This window comes from Ciconia boyciana, chromosome 5 (genome assembly GCF_034638445.1).
Source record: "Ciconia boyciana chromosome 5, ASM3463844v1, whole genome shotgun sequence".
In the NCBI taxonomy this organism is placed as follows: Eukaryota; Metazoa; Chordata; class Aves; order Ciconiiformes; family Ciconiidae; genus Ciconia; species Ciconia boyciana.
In genome coordinates, this window is record NC_132938.1 from 12,360,521 (window position 1) to 12,378,044 (window position 17,524).

Genomic DNA, 17,524 nt, shown 5'->3' on the forward strand with positions numbered 1-17,524 from the left:
CCAGGGAAGTGTCTTTACTATTTGCTTCTGAATGGTTTTGGAGTCCCTCCTGTTGAAACTAGTCCCACGTGCATCCCAAGGTGTCAGAAGCAGAGCTACAGCTCAACAGTAGAAGGTTAGACTTGGTCTGTGGGTCCCAGCTCCTTCTGTGCTCAGCAAAGCCCCTGGCACATAATCTTCCTTGATTTCCTTGTCTGAAGCCAAGCAAGAGGCATGTGGTCAACTGCATAATTGCATCACATCTTCAGTGAGGCAACGCTTCTGATCAGGGTCTCCACCAGCTACTGCAATTCAAAGAGCTATCCATTTATAATCACCAGACTGGATATTTGTTGTGTTTAAAATAAAATTTAGAACAGTCTGTCTGATATTGGTTTGTGTATTTCATTAATCGCCTGTAAAGTAATACATTGCTTGAGAGCTTAAAAATTAGCAAAGGAGTATTAAATGCAGAGAAGCATTAAAATGGCTGGACTTGCAGCAGCTGGTTCGAATGGACAGGAGGGAGGTTCAGGACAGCGTGGTGAAGGTGAGGACAGAAACTGGCCAGGTACAGTATAATTATAAAGATCTTTTTCTATTCTTATTCTTATTCTTTTTTACAGACTAGGTAGAGTTAAACATTTGTGAAGATGATGATTCAGCTCCTTTATTTACACAGAACCTCTGTAGATCACCAGAGGTGGGGGACTATTAAATGCCTGCCTTATGAGGTGATTCATGAAGCGTGATTTGTTTTCCTGGGAACCCTGTGCTATTAGAGATGATAGGGTCTGGACGCAGTTCCAGGAGAAAGGGGAAGACAACACCAGAATGCAAGGGGAGAGGCTCTGATGAATCAGCACATCTGAGACAACAGCAAACCCAGACCATAACCAGTATGTTGACTGGGACCTGTTTGAGCAGCAGGTGCACGTTAGTCAGCATCTACCAGGAATATTCACAAATGCAAGCCCCAGTGTGCTTCACTGGGCACAACCCCAGATTCCAAAAAACTGTTGAAACTGCCAATTCTTTGAAAAGAAAAAGCAGGTCTTCCTCAAATACAAGTCAGGCAGAGTGGGACGAAAACTTGGGCTTGGTCTGCAAGCTGGACATTGGCCAAAGGGCCCTGAATACACTGGGGTGTGGAGGGACATGTAGGAGAAACAGAAGATTTACTCTCAGATTTTCACTCTGTGGATAGTGCCGGAGTGAGGAAATCATTTACAGTCTGTGATAGTTCATCAAGCTACGAGCTGAGCAACCCTCCATCTAGACCTTCATTTAGCACAGAGGCTTGATGTCTGAACCAGCCTCTCCTGGCCTTGGGTATCGACCGAATGGTGCAGCTGAGTTGATCATCTCAAATCCCTGTATAATCACCAAATAGAAACAGGCACTTACAGGGTACGGTTCATAACAGCTGTTTCAGAGGTCTACGGTGGGGTGAGATGAGCAGCATTCTATGCTGTGCATGAGGAGATCTAAGACACTAACAAAGGTACTTATTTTCAGACTGGAACGGGGAGATAATTGCACTGTTGGGGAGATACCTGTAAGTCTATATCCACATGTCCCCAAATCTGCTGCACTTGCACCCAAGCAGCTCCGGTGAGATCCAGAAACGAGCCTGTGAATATCCACCTACAGCCTCTGCCCTTAGCTGTCATGGGGAGAAAGAGGAGTATATCCCACTCATGCAGCGATGGTCCCTTCGCTCCTGAAGACCTGCTACTGAGCAAAAATATGAACATGAGCCAGAGAGAGAGGAAGAAGATGAGAGTAATAACAACATTTCAGATTAGTTCATTTTTGTGCCTCAAGAAATTAAACTTTAGGCAACAGCTAAGATTGTTTGGGTAGGGGTGTTTATTTACTTAAGTCCTACATTGGATATTAGACGCATCAGTTAACTGCAGGTTCTGTAGGAAACAACCTGTTTATCCGGTGCCTAACACAAGAGGGATGAATCAATAACATTCCTCTTTAAGTGGTGTTATAGACAAAAGCAAAAAAGCACAGGAACCCAAACTGTACCTGCAGTGAAAGGTACCTCTGCAGACCCCGAGGCTAAACCTCTGCTGGTAAATTAAGCAAGTTCAAAAAGGCTGTCAGGCACTCAAGCCAGCTGGCACAGAGCAAGCCCTGTCTGCTAGCAAGCTTGCCTCTCCTCCGAGACAAGGCAGCTGCATGCGGCCACCACCCATGGGGAATGGCCCCGGGACCTGATGGGGAGAGCTGGCTGTCCCCGGCCACCCCAGCCCAGCCGCCTCTCCAGCAGCTCAACGCCACAAACAGCCGCCTCGGCTCCAACAGCCAGGGGCAGTGCCTGGCATTGCCGAAGTATCTGTAGGAATGTAACCAGTAGGCGAAAATAGGCATTTAGGAAGAAAGAAATAAAAATGAAAATTATACTTTCACCTTTGCCTTAGACTACAAAAAAATGATTTAAGCAGGAATTTTCAAATATGAAGCAACCCATGCCATATTGGCTTATTCTTTGAAAGCAGTGAAAAGTAAGGAAAAATCTCTAATCTATAGAAACGCTCTTAAATTCACTAGGATCATCAGAGATGGCAGAAGGTAAAGAAAGAGGACTGTCTTTAATAGTGTGCAAACGTGCCCTGGTTTCAGAGCTGGAAAAATATCTAGTACTCCAGATGGAGAGCAAATTGAAAAACATTCTTTGTTTATATTTATTTATTCAATCTCATGGTGTCCTTGGTTGCCCAGAGGAGCTACTGAGAGTAGTTTCTACCGGGCTGGTGGTTAGAGTTAGGTTACACACACTTTTAGAAATTCAGCTGTCTGCCACTAATGAATTGTTCAGTGTAGCTTGAGGGTAATGATGCAATTAGCAAAAGTAGGCCAAATCGGTCCCAGGTGAAACTCTACTGATGTCAATGGTTTTATTCTCGATGATGTGCTTGTTCCAGTGTGTGTAGAGGCAATATGTAGAAAGAAGAGTCTTGCAACAGGACTTACATGGATTTAATTTGTCTTTTCTGATACTAAACCTGCAGTACACTGAATGAAATGTACAATTGCAACATTTGCATTGACAGCAACAGTGCATTTCTGTGGACCAACTCACAGGTTCAGCCCATTAATAATTATTTTATATTTTTAACAGTGTCCTTTACAATTCTACCCACAGGCATATAAAATAATGGTTGTTCCATTCCTTGACTACATACTACTTTTTTGATTTTGCAAAAGTAAAAAAAAATCTGAAAGTCTTCGTTATCCCTGGCTGTTTTAGGAATGGATTTGCTTCAGAGGACCCCACAGCTAGGGCATGGCAGGCAAAAAGAAGGGTGAATTTTGCCTTCACTTGCCTCTTGAATGGGGCACTGTGTTAAAACAAAGCAATAGGCTTTCCCGGCCCAAAAGACCATTAACATCCCTTCCATCAATTATTTAAAGGTATATTGTACTGCAGTGAAGTTACCAGGGCTCCATGACTGGTACCCTAATAGATAAGAAAGGGAATACAGGTCAAAACTGAAAGCACAAACCAGCCATTTCACCCAGGTCATGCAAGAAGTATGTGTCAGAGGTCCCAAACCATTCTCATTAAGGGTTACTCAATTGTTTTTTCTGAACTTTGCTGGAAAATTGTATCACTGTCCCCTTGGTAGCAAGCCAGAAAGGCTCTCCAAGCGGCATGGAGCATTTGCCTGCATTAGCATGGGAGACATCAACATCTGAGACTGTGACAAAATCCAAGCAAATCGTGTTCCTGGTCAAGATTTTGCCCAGAAACCACCAGCCCTGGGTTAGTGCCTTAAATAAAAAGCCATCCTTCCTCTTACTGCTTTCTAAACAATGACAGTAATGAGGGCAAATTTATGACTATCAGGGTAGTCCACTTGATACTAATCCAAAGAGTACAACCTATGGTCCTCAGGTTTTTTATCCCTGAAAAGAACAGTGCTTTTGTAATGGATCTGCTTAAGTGTGACCTCTTAAATTATCTCTGCTAGTGGGTTGTAGCAACAGTTCCCCAGCTGTGCTGTTATTCATCAGTAACCATAGAAATTAAAGTGCTGCCAAGTATGTGCTCTTTGGTTTTTTTGACAGGCTGAAAGATGATGCGGTGATGTCTTTGCCCCTCCTGACTTAATTCTGAACTCACCCACTGGCAGACCTGATGGAGAGGTGAAGACGAAACTTGCTGTCGTTGGAAAGCTCTGTCACCAGCAAGCTCAGTCAACACCACCGCTTCTGCAACTGGACTGCTAGTACGTTTTCAAAAAGCCTGCAGCTAGAAATAGGATGTGGTGGAAAGTCATGTCCTGTTATTCAATAATTTCAGTCCTTAATGAAAAACTTTTTTTGTTTGTTTGTGTATTTCTGTTGAGATTGAACTGAAGCAGCACTGGTATTTTTAGCCAAATGATTTGTTTTGGAAAGAAAAAAGTTGTATAAAATCTCTCCTAAAGGGGTGCCTTCAAGTTAATTATTGGCCCACATCATTGGTCTTTGAGTTTTTGTGGGTAATTCTGTTATTAGGATAGGATTCTTTGACTCTGAACTGGCATCTGGGTTTTTTCAGTAGTCAGTAGAGTGGCACACTTCCAAGGGGCAGCACTAATCGTGTTAAGATGGGATGAATCCTCTTTCTCCCCCGTCATAGAGAGAGACAATTACCTGAGACCAGACTCCTAACTGTTAGGCAGCTACAGTTACATGAGAGAACTACTCATGGTGGCTTACTGCCCATTTACTGGCAATTATTTTTTTTTTAAACTAAGAAACCTTGGTATTTCGATTTCCATTCCACTGGTTGCTTTTCTGCCACACTTTGTATTGCCCATTAATTGCCAGCTATCCATGGGCAATGCTTCACCTAACATGCTTTTGCTTCTTGTTGGGTATGCAACATCTGTCCTACAGAAAAGGAGACTGCTTCCCATTTGCCCAGGAGAACTTCTTAGAGAACATCTACAACATGCAGAGAAGTGTGGCGCAGAGATTTCTGTGGGAGCTTTTAAAGAGGGAAATCACATAGGAGGTCTTTCTAGCTGGGTTTGGCAGTAATAAATAGTGTGCACCAGACTCAGGTGTCTCTGAGCACTTCTGGCTTGGGATGAGTGTGGGAGGAAGCAACCTCTGTATCTCTACAACCAGAGTGAAAGTAACACCACCCTGGACTTGCTCATCAAAGTTAAACAAAAAGAAGAGATTTGGCAGAAATATATAGTTTCCCCTGCCACCCTTTGAGGCACTAACGCCCAGGCACGTTCACTAATGCCCAGTTTGTCCTCTTCCTCACAGGAACTTTGTCTAGGGCCAAAACCGTATTTTAAATTTTGACTTGTAATTATCAGATATTCCATGCTGATGTGTACCAAAAGTGTTGGATCACTGAAATGCTTGGAGCCTGGAAAAAGAAAAAAAAAAAGGCAAGCACTTCATATTGTTTCAAATAAGGAAATCAGTACAAATACCATAAAGACAAAACTGCCAACTCCAGATTCCAAATAAATTAAGAAGTCTATATTTAGCTCCTACTATTTCTGTTTCAATTATAAAACATTTCTTGTTAAATACACGCCATCATCGCAAATGCTCCACTCGACATAGTTGCTTGGAGCCCCATAATTCATCCCTATTTTTAGTTTGCTCACAGATAAGGGAATGGCAAAGGACAGCAAGTAAATGATTCAGGCTGGTGTTTTTACAGGACCTTCACAGCTGCTGCTCTAGGAATTGCTCTGGAAGCAATCCAAACCTGGCCCAACTCCCATCAAACAAATTCTCTTACAAAGGTAAGCGTCAGATCTGAAGCAACCCTTTCCCTGCTTTGGGGAAAGGTAGAGAAAAGGAAGGGTGCATGAATCCTTGGTAGAGCAGAAGAAGCAGATTTTCTCAGTAGGCACCTGACATTAAATGCTGCTTTGTGGCCATGAAGGGGAGAGGGAAGAGGGTCACACCTTGAAAGAGAGAGATGTTTAATTTAAATGCCAGGCCTGGACATTACAAGGGGTATTAGGCTGCTGGAATTTTTTATCCCAGCTGTTTGGATTTTCATGAAAGATTTGCAATTCCCTAATTGCACATTAGAAACAAAAGTGTTTCCATCTTCTAATAAATTCTAAACTTCTTTTCAGAATCACTTCAAATGCCTAGCATGTGTTGCATGTGGCCTGCAGTCTGCCACAGAGGATTTCAAATATACCTGTAGCCTGGACTCAGGAAGTGAAACAGGGAGGGGAAACACAGAAATAAGATTCAGTCCCAGTTGTGGTAAATAGCAATGGGCTGAAAAACAGGTTTTGTATTTTATTTTATCTCTGTAAGTAGAAAAATCAATTTTTTTAGCAGCTTGTACAAAGAGAAATAAAATTAATGGAAAATCTGGACAGTCCATGGAGATGTGGGCCCAGGCTGTCAGCTTTCACTCAGGCTTATGCCAAGGTGTGAAGGTGTTCAGGTCTCAGAAATCCCATTCAACACTATTAGGGGAATGTCTTCGCTTTACCACTCTGTCACGTGCATGGTGCTTTTCCAAGCTCAAAGGAAGTTAGACTCATCAAACTTGAACTTAGCCAGCGTCAATTTGGCTGAACTAGATTTGGCTTAGTTGCCTGGCATAATTAGATGGGCTCTTATAGGATGAAGTTAAGAAAACGGAAAATTTAAACTGGAATACGATTTCTACCACTGAAACGAAGTGGGATGTGAAGCAGTCCCATAAGGAAAGAGGCTGACTCTTGTGTCCAAAGTCTTTCAAAGCTGGACCACACAAAGTCCTAAGTACTTGTCCCAGGAGCAATCATCCACTGGTGGGAAGATGGAAAGGATGAGGTAATATAAGATAGATATCAAACCCCTCTTTGAGGTACAAGGAGGGAGGTATATATCCCCAGTACAGAGAAAAAGGCAGGCAGAGAGGTTAAAGGCTAGGTCCAAAAAAGTCAGCTATAATTGATTAATAACCTAAATTCATAAGTGTGATGTGGAAAACTCTCATTCAGCTGCTGTTAATCCTGGAAACAGCTAAGTTTTACTGGTAGCTCACTTTTCTCTGTAAAGTGCACATCCATGCTTGCTGTACCATAACAGCCCAGAGGCAAAGCCCAGCCAGGAGTCCTCTTAGGCTGCAGGAATAGTTGGAAACCTTCAAACAAATAAAAAAAGAGAAAATCAGCCCACTTTTCTTATTTCCTAGCCCGATTTGTAGTCATTAGGCTATGACCTAAAGGGTTAGTGTTGGCTTAATCTTCTCTAACTCCAACTATTCTTTAAAAGTCATCTCTGAGTTGAGTCTTTGAAAGACTGAGTGTCTGTGCTCAGGACAAAAGTCCAGATGATGCAGCCTCATGGGATGACAACATGGTGGTCACGTGTGAGGGCTTCATTGCTCAGCAGTTCCCAGTGCCCGGCTGCAGCACTGGCCACATTTCACCCACCGCGAGCCCTCCTCTGCGGTGCCAGCCCAACACACGCCGTCTCCAGCCCTGCCCCGGACACAAAGGCGTTTAACTGCCTCAGCAATGCCTGCACAGGCAGGATGCCTGGAGGCTGGACACCAGCTCCTAAGGGACAGGCAAAGCCACGTTTCTCTCTTTGCTATGGACAAAATTTGATAAATTCATTGGGAAGTCCGCGATTTCAGCCTTAATTTGGCTACTCTATTAAATATAGGTTTAAATCTCCTATTAGAGCCACAGACAGGAGCAGACACAGCATTGTCATATAGCCAAACTCAGTCCTAAACTTTAAACTACTTAACTGTACTGGACCATGTCTACACAAGCTGTCTAGGAGGTAGAAGAGAAATGTTAATGTCCTAGTGTTTATATGAGAGTAACAGCAGTTTCTTCATGCATGTAAGAATAGTTTGAAACTTACAATACAGAATAAAAATGTTCACAAGTGTGATTTTTTTAAAAAAATATTTATATCAGAAGGTAATTCAATGTTACTGGAAGGATTTTAGAAAGTAGAATTGGCTTGAAATAGGTACACATCAAACAGCTACTCTCTCAAACAAAATTAACGATTAAAATATAAAGCCCTCTATACCACTATGTCACATACAGGCCATGTTAACGAAAATGGTTCAGTGCTTCTATACCAAACTATATTTAAATATAGTACTATTTTTAAAACAATTTGAAAATGAAGAGAATTTGGACACTGTAGGAGATCATTTGGCATAGCAATATTTTTGCAGCAGCATACCTCTTAAAAATAACAAGAAAATTAGAAGAGTCTTCTAGGAAATACAAAAGACCTTTTTAATAAAAGCAACTGACACAAAAAAAAAAGGAACAAGGGAAAACAAAACTGACAACTTCCTTGTGACTGCAAGCTTTGACTGAATGCTGAATTCGCACTTGCAAAGACATTTGTTCTGCAAAGTATAAAATTTACTCTAGCCTGTTCTGAAGCGCCTGTGCCTAGCACATTTGTTTTATCAGCATTCAAATAGCATCTGATGTTGCTGATCCCTTGGAAGATATTTGTTTTGTAGAGCGTGTCCAAGTCCACACACCCAGTGATGTCTAGTAGGCTCCTTCTCCTCCTAGAACAGACTGATTTTTCATTTGTTGCAGCAAATTCCTGAAAACATACAGTGAACTGGAAGTCATCCTAACTCAACTGCTTCTTCTCGGAATGACATGTTCTGACTGGCTGCATTAAGAAGGACTGAAAATATATAACCTCATTTTATGATAGGTTGTCCCAAATGGCTTTGGAACAATTCTCTAATGATTTTTATTCTCCTCAAACTGATATCACACATTCATTCCATCTCAGTGTGAAATCTGAGCAATATAATGAATCATGGAAGCCCAGGCATTGCACATACAGACTTACTAAGAGGCTGGAGAAAAGACCATGAAAAACAACAGAGAAGCATCCACAGACTTCAGTGAACTTTGGGTCAGACCTTGAAAAATACTGCCTTTTTTCTTCTCCAACGACCCACAAATTAAAAAGAAATTGAGTGGGTTTACATCTAACTTATGTTCACTTCTGAGCACAGAAGTAAGATCGTTTGCTATATTAAGAGTAAAATTCCCACTGCTTTAGAAGATGTATTTCTTCACCAGTAAATGCATTCATAGTCAACTTCCCTTAACCATTAGTGGATCGTCTGAGTTGCAAATAATGCCATGGATGGACAGGCAGCCAGGCTGATAAACACAGATTCTTCTGAGATGTCTCTGTGCCCATCTCTCCACTGTGTATCTTTACTAGTTTGGACATGAAACTGTTGCTTCTGGTCCTAAATTAAGTCCATGTATTAGTACAGAAGTACTACCGGGTTTGTAATGCTCTCTCATAGGATGGTACTGACCAACAGTCCAAGTGTGAGCTAGCCAGTCCACATCTAGGTTGTTGGTTTGGGGTTTTTTTATCTGAATGTCCTAGGCTTTCATTACCCTGCAGCTGGATATCTGGCTGCAACTGAAATAATAGAGGTTTCTTGGCTGAAGTTTGATGTTGTTGTCATCTTTCCCCTAAAGAACTAAAACATCAAGGATTCATCAAAGCATGGTGATGCTTGTGTTATCCAAAATCAGATCACAAACAACACATTTCTAAGTGCTCGTGTCAGACTACCAACATCAAACACTTGGCATGCTTGACACAACTAGCTTTTGAAAGACACCGCAAAAAAATCAAATGTTTCCAATGCCTCTACTGGAAGCAAGACATCTCTTTAAACATGTTCGCTAAGGACTATTCCCCAAATGCAGAGGAGAGTAAAGTGATTTATAATTTGTTCACAGAAAATGGTCACCTCTAAACATTAAAGTGGGTGCCATTATGGTGTCTTCTGAAGAGATGAAGGACTTGTGTTCGCCTAGACAAAAGGCTATCCTGCTTCAACTGTGCCTGGTAATGGTATAAACATAGTTGCACTTACATACATATGCTTACACTTGTATAGCTGATTTTGGCCAGGGAAGGAATTATACTGGTAAAAAACTTTTTATTAATATACATTTATAACTGCGTCCAAACCAGCATTATGCCAGCATATATACACTGGAAAAATAATAACATTCTTAAGCAATCCCAGCTACATGATTATAAGCACCACCTGTCTTCTCAAATAGCTTTTTATCACTCTTCTGAACATTTACTTTAAGGATGAAACATATAAAAGTGCATTGCACTCTATCTTTCCTGCAGAAAACAACATAGAGTATGGTCCATTTAATGTCTTGAAATAACATTAAGTGATCCAAAAAACCTGAAAGTTGGATTTGGCATGTGACATATTCTTAAATCAGCTTTCCATTGCATCAAATCCTCCATTATTTTTGGTAATGAAATTGATGTTGCAGCCTTTACCTAAGTAAAACATTCACTTAATTTCACTGAATATTTCAAATGAGTATTCAAGGCAGGAGCTGGTCTGTTACACTATATATGTTGTGCTTAGAAGCTGAGGAAAATCTCAATCAAATGTAAGTCAGTAAGGGACTTCCCAGAGGACTTTGGATGTGTCAGCAGCTATTCTGCAGGGCAGGTGCCATCAGGTGTATGCACCCAGGAGACTTCCCAGGGGCAGAGCAGTCAGAAACGTCCGTCTCACTCTTCCTTTCTTGCTCCATTCTCAGAAGTATGTTTACATATGAAGATGTTCCAAAATTATTTTTTACTGGTTGTAAGAACTATTTAAAATAGAAAAAAAATCAAGTGCGCACATATAGTTTAAACCTTCAGTTACCATTGTTTGGAGGGTTATTTTCTAAGGGGTGCTGGCAAGTTAGGAAATTCCTGCTGCACCTGTGAGTACTTCTATTTGAACATCTGAAATTCCAAAACTATCAGCACATTAGCTCGAGCCTTGGTGACTCGTAAATCTTTCTCAGCATCTTATTTCATGAGGTCTAGTTCAAGCATTAGATGGAAATTACATTTTGCAGAGACCATATTTGAACAGCATTACTTAAAGAGAAGCAAATGGAGTTTTACTTTAACAGTAGTCCAGGTAGATATTAGCGAGTGTTCAGAAAAGCAAAGATCCGGTTTGAGCTAGACAGCAGGTCTTTAACAGAAAAAAAAGACAGAGACATTTTTATCATTAGTAATGACATGAAACATCAGGGATATCTGAAGATCTGAGACAAGAACACATTGTCTAAAAATGCAAACTTGAAGGCAGACACAGCCCTGACACAGCACCTACCTTGCCAATAGCTGGTGACAAGCAGATCCACCCACCCAAAGAATGCTGTTTCAATTCCCACTTCTTCAGCCTCACTTTCAACACACCCTGCAGACAGTGGAAGGGCTGCTTGCAGCATTTTGAAGCTATCAAGTGCTATCTAAGCCTGCATAAGAGCTTTCTAAACATCCATCCTGGGCTGATCTATGATACAGGTAAAGGTATAGCTAGTTAAGAAACAAGAAAACTGTTTCTATGATGTTCCCGATGGTTTTCCTGTGATTGCCACCCAGGCATCCATTTTCCCATATCATTAAAAGCCATGGCCTGCTTGTGCCTGCTCAGATACTCAATTTTTTTCTGCATTACAACCTATTGCATGAGTGCTTTAACTCAGTCTAGCATAGCCCCTAGACTGGTGCTTAGGGACTTCTGCTCAGTCCCATGGATCTGAAACTTCCCAAACTTTAGAGAACCTAGATCAGATCTTCTGCTTCCTATTCCATCATTGACCTATGGATTGCTTGCCACGTTCCTGAAAATGTAGCGGTTTGATCCCCTTTCTTAGGACCCAGGATAACTTTTGCCTAGAATTAGGCCCCAGCTTAGCCCAGCACTTTTCTCACAAAGCACCTTAAATGAAGATGCAGGTCCCTCTCACTGCCAAATATCCACACGATGAGGGCACTCATCTAGGTAGGGGAGCTAGGTTTGTGTTGCCTACACACTGGAGACAGTGCCTTACCAATGATAACAGAGAGACTTTTCACTACTTTCCTCTGCAACCCAGTGATTATTCAACAGCTTATGCACAGTGAAATAATGCATCAAGGAATCTCAAGAGCACCCAAGTCAGTATGTCCACCAACAGCCCAGTGGTTTGAATCCTCTCCTGACAGACTGGTGGGCACTTAGACATGCACGTGCTCTTCTACAGAAGGTGTTCACCAAAGACTGAGGGGAGCTACAGACGGGAGAAGCTTCACTGACCTACGTGAGAATATACCAATCTCAGCAAAAAGTCTGAGCCAGACTAGACACTGGAAGAGGTTTCATCCATGGAGTGTCTTAATCACTGCTCTGTCAAAGGTTAAAGAGAGATTTCACCTCTTCCTCCAAGCTTTGCTCTGGGCAGAATGGGAACATGTCCTGAGAGCATGCCCCAGAGGACAGGGACGTCATGAGGAAGACTGACAAAACATATGGAGCCTAGGAACCCTGAGAGGACTTAGATACTATCAGGATGTTGGAAGAAATCCATATTTCCAACACCAGAAATGAAGACATCTAGAAATCTGCACTGATGGGAATTCAGTTTCTTTGAAAGGTATGAAAAAGTTCCAAGGAACTATGCTTTGGATTTAAGTACCTTAAGCTCCTTTGCAGATCTTGGCCTTTCCTTTTTATCTTTGACACTGATGTTACTCACGGCTTGTGGATTTTTACAGGGCAAGTGACATAATAGTCTACTACATCCAGTCAATAAAAATCCAAATGGAGCTGAAAAAAGCAAAAGCCTTTTTTTAAAACCCTAAACAGGAATTCTGTGTTATTTAATGGACTACCTGCAGTGCAGGGAATTGCTTTGGGGCAGGTGGAAACAAGGTCCAGAACTCCTGAATATATTCAAAGCAAATTGTTTCCAGACAGTGACAAGGTTTTCAGGATTAATAACACAGGTGATATAGTGCAAGTAGGTAGCCTTCAGAGATAACAGTCCTCCACTCCTGCTTCCTGAAAGTCAGCTCTGGAGCTTTTATTGACTGTGTGACTATTCTTTCCAGTGAATTTCCAGGCGGATGCTGCTGTCAGCACATTATGTTTTTCATAATCGGCAATATAAAGTCAGATGTGTGACACTGGCTGCTTAACTGCAAAATGGTGGCCCTTTGATGTCTCCATTTTCACCAGTAACTTATGTACCTGGTCAACACCAGCCACATACGCTCTAGCACTGACAACGCAGAAAAGTCCAGCACATCAGTTACCTCAGAAGACAATGAATATCCTTCTATCTCTCTTACATATTAAGGATTTTTACAGCATGTCTACTGAGCAAGGTTATTCATGGAAATGCCAGCAAAGGTTTTGGCAGTTGTAGTGTTGGTTTGTCATCCATTAATGCAGTGGGCAGAGCATTCACGCAGCCTGTGAAACACCTATTTCCAATTGTTTTCTTAGCCTAAGGAATATCAAATACATGTGTGCCAGGAATGGGATCTAAACATTGAACTGTTGGAGCATGACTTCATACACCCTTCTGGACAGCCAACTTTCCCTGGAGTTATAAAAGATTCACTAGGCCAAGAGATAATCCTTCTTTTTTCATTTTAAAGAATTCCTTTGTGAGAGTAGACTTGGGTTTCAGTTCTTGCTGTAAGACCTGTTTAAATATCTTGTCCAATTACTATGGATACTGTAGAAATAGGATGCACAGTTCCTAAATGCAGTAAAATTGGAAGAGTGTGTTCCCATCTTTCAGGGAAAGGACCCAGCCACTAGATTAGAGTGTTGATTTCATTACTACTTCTGTCTCATTCATTTTTCCTTGGGCAAGCCTGAAAAGTATGATCAAAACTTACTACAGTACCATTGATAGACATTCTTTTCTTCTGTCTTTAGAGCGCCACATTCATACTTCACTTCACTTCTAATTTGCCCATGCCATAATTAGCATAGGAACATACTCCACAGTGTGCTCTCATTGTTTTATAAAACTAGTTAAAAACAATCAAACCAACAACAAAAAAAGCATAACTCTGATGTTATTGGGCTTCCATCTTCTTTCTTGCAAAATATTTCAGAGTCTGAAGAAATTTAATATTAACCAATAATTTTAGTATTCAGCTTTAAGTTACACTGAGTTCATCCTCCTTACTCATACCCCTTGGGCTATCACTCCCCTTGCTGTTTTCATCTTTAAATAAATACTTTTAGCAGGTTTTCTTTTCCCTCTTAGTCATCATTTGGCCAAACTTGATTCTCTTTTTTTGAACTTTCAATATATGATTTGTTGAACTAACACTTTGACTTCTCATTCAATACTGTTACTCTTCAAATTCAATATACATTTCTTTATTATTGTTGCAATTAAATTATTTAATACCTATCTGAGTTTTACATATGAAGCGCTAACACTTGACTCTAATGTTAAAAGCTGATTTTTACTTCTTGATCTCTGTTAAAACTGCTTTATTGACACTAAGATTTCAAAACATCTTTCTCCAGCTGTATATCTCAGTCCAAAGCAAATCCAATGGGGAACATAATTTAACCTTTTTCCAGATTTAATCATATTTATTAATCCTGAAAGTACTTCAGTCATCTAACTGCTACACTCATCTGGGCTTTTTTCCAAATCTATAGAAAGATGCTTCTAGACAGTACATCCTTCCTCTTAGCTTTGTCACTTCTCTTTGAGGTACCTTTTTCTCTTTTTTTTCAGGAGAATTTAGAAAACTAAAATGTTCTAAGCAAGTAATACTCAGATACCTGAAGCTAGAAAAGATGTCTTCTCCATCTTCCATAGATTTTGGCAACTGCTTTGACTTCAGTGTTCTTTAGTTTCCATTAACATAATAAATAATGGCTTTTAGTAAAGCTGGGCCTAGCACCAATTCTTGCAATACTCCTTAAGTTCATCTTCCTTTCCAAATTGGTACATTGCCATTATCATTAACCTTGATTTATGGTCTCTTGTCTGCTTGCCAGCCTACTTGACAGTGTAGTTATCCAAGCCATTTTAATTCATTTCTGAAATGAGACTTCATGCCATGCTGTTATAAAGTCCAGATTCAGCAAATATTCTGAATGCCTGTTGTGTATTAATCCTGCCGCTCCATCTTACCAGAGATGTCATTTTGAGGAGAACACAAAGCCTAAGGAGTGTTAAGAACCAGCATTCCCAGCACAGCAAGAATAGGGGAAATAGGTCTGACAGGTTGAAGAGAGGACTCTAGATTTCAGGAATACTCATATGCCTTTTATGTACAGCAGTACAGACCTTCTATTTTATCATTATGCCAAGGAGCCAGCATGAAATTGCCTTTATTCATTTTCCTCAAGAATTCATAAGCCAGGGCTCCATTCATCCGCATTATTAGAAACATAGTTCATGCATATCAGTATTTGTCTTCTAAATACCTTCAGGAAAGTTGGCATTCTGAGGGGGAATTAGTTTAGTATGATTATCCTTGATTTATTCAATACAGTCCCATTGTATTCTAAGGACTAAATCCTCCTCTTTTTCAAAAGTTTCTTTTAAAATAGTGTTTGTTCTCAAAAGGCTTACTCTGTAATAATCAGTGAGAGAGGGGGTTAAGCTTCTCCACACTGAAAATTAATCTCTGCTTGATTTCTTTCCACCTTCATCTTTGCTGATAAGAGGAGTGGAGGCAATTGAAAATCTGATTCATACGTGCAGGAACTCTGAATCGAGATAAGGAAAAGGCTCCTTTCTGCAGTGGGGCAAACTAACAACCCATCACCCCACAGGAGAGTGTCTGAAGTGCAATGCAGTGGCAGAAATTATTACCATCAAATTACTGTAGAGAGGGAGCTATAGAGAAGTACTTCTTCCCTAAAAAAACAGTAAGAAGGGGAAAATTTTATCCCACTTTCAGGAAGGAAATGGAACAAGTGCCTGCTTTTGTGTTCCACTGATATGAAGAACTAGAACCAGAGTCCCAAATACATTAACTTGATCTTGGTGATGTGCAGCATTAAAGTAAAAGCTCAGCTAGTCCCCTAGCAACAACTGCAGTTAGAAATCTCTTGTAATTTCTTAGAGATAATAAAGAATGTAAATAAGGATAGGAATAAATTATCAAGCAAAGCTTTCTACTTAATGGTATTCTTCATTCCTTCTTCCCTCAGTTCCTGTGAGCCTTGTTGGACATTGACAGTCTTTTAGATAGTGTTAAATACAGTAATCAGCTTCTTCAGGGAAGAAATAGTTATCAACAAAGGTTGGGGCTGGAGAGTTCTTGCATTTTCTAACTCTGATTCTGCAGAATAAACCCACACCAGTGGCAAGAGGTAAAGAAGAGCAAAGCTCCTGTCTCAGTTGCTAACCCTTAGTTGTCATCTCACTCCAGGGCATCTCGAGGACAAAATCTCATCAGACACTCTTTGATCCAACAAAATGATACTTCTGCTGTGACCTTACAGCCAGTGCTTACTGCTGTCTCTGTGCAGTAAGATAACAGAGGTAGTATAGGAGCCTTAGGCAGGCAAAATAAATTCTTATAAAGCAACCAAAAATGTTATGCAAGGGCATAAGGTGGAAAGGGAAAAGGTACATGAGAGAAGAAAAGACACTAGGAACCCAAGAGACGGTTGGGGATTACCTAAAGTTGGTAGAAGAAACAACTGTATATGGTTCTTTTAGGCCTGGGGCAATGAGATGTGGGAGGGTATCTTGGTTGATCATGAAGCATTAAGATGAAGTTGTGGTAGCTGTGAGAGCTGGGTGACAATATGGGCATTTCATGACATTTAATTCCTTTGCCCCATCTCTTTTTTTTTTTTTTTTTGAGAATTCAAGACTTGAAGAAAGAGGGAAAGGGAAATAAGGGAGGAGAGGGGCAGAAGTGAGAGAGAAGCCCATCCTTTCATCAGTTTGTCCACCAGCTCTATGCACCAACAAAACCTCATTTTGACTCCTAACTTTTCATTCCATTCTCCATTTGCTTGCCTACCACAGTTTCAACATAAACTCTGGGAAACATTAGGGGACCTATTTGTCTGAAACAACTGGGCTCTTTCTTCTTTGTTTTCATCCCCTTAACAACTGCTTTCCAGCAACTGAGAAAGAATTTAGGCCTGCTAGATGTTAATTATTACACTGCTCTCTCACTCCCACTTCCATATGTACACCCTGATCCTGCTCTCCGTTATCATAAAAACATCACAGAAACTACGCTACACGGCTAGAGTTACAGTATAAGTGTTTCTACACAGAGAGGTCCTTATTCAGTTATTGCTCAATACTCTCTCGGGGAGACTTGACTTCAGTGGGAGTTGGTCCGTATAATGACAGAGCAGAGATTTCAGGGCATGAACTGCAGAGCACAGGAACTCCCACGGAAATTTTATTTAGCAGATCAAGGTAGTGAGGCTTCGCCAATAGGCTGTTGTGGGAATACTGACACCACAACTGAAAAGCATTGGCTTCTGCTGCTGCTTAGGATATATTGCAAGATCAGAAGCAACATTTACAGATCAGCTTAAGGCTGTAAAGCTTTTTATGACATTTCAGGTTTGATAAAAACTTGTTTGTTATTGTTTTAGTATTACTTTTAGCATGATCTAATTTATAGACCTAATAGTAGTTTTAAGATATACAATAGCTGGAGATGGTAGCACTGCCTACTATTAAACTTTCCTAACACTTCCACTTAC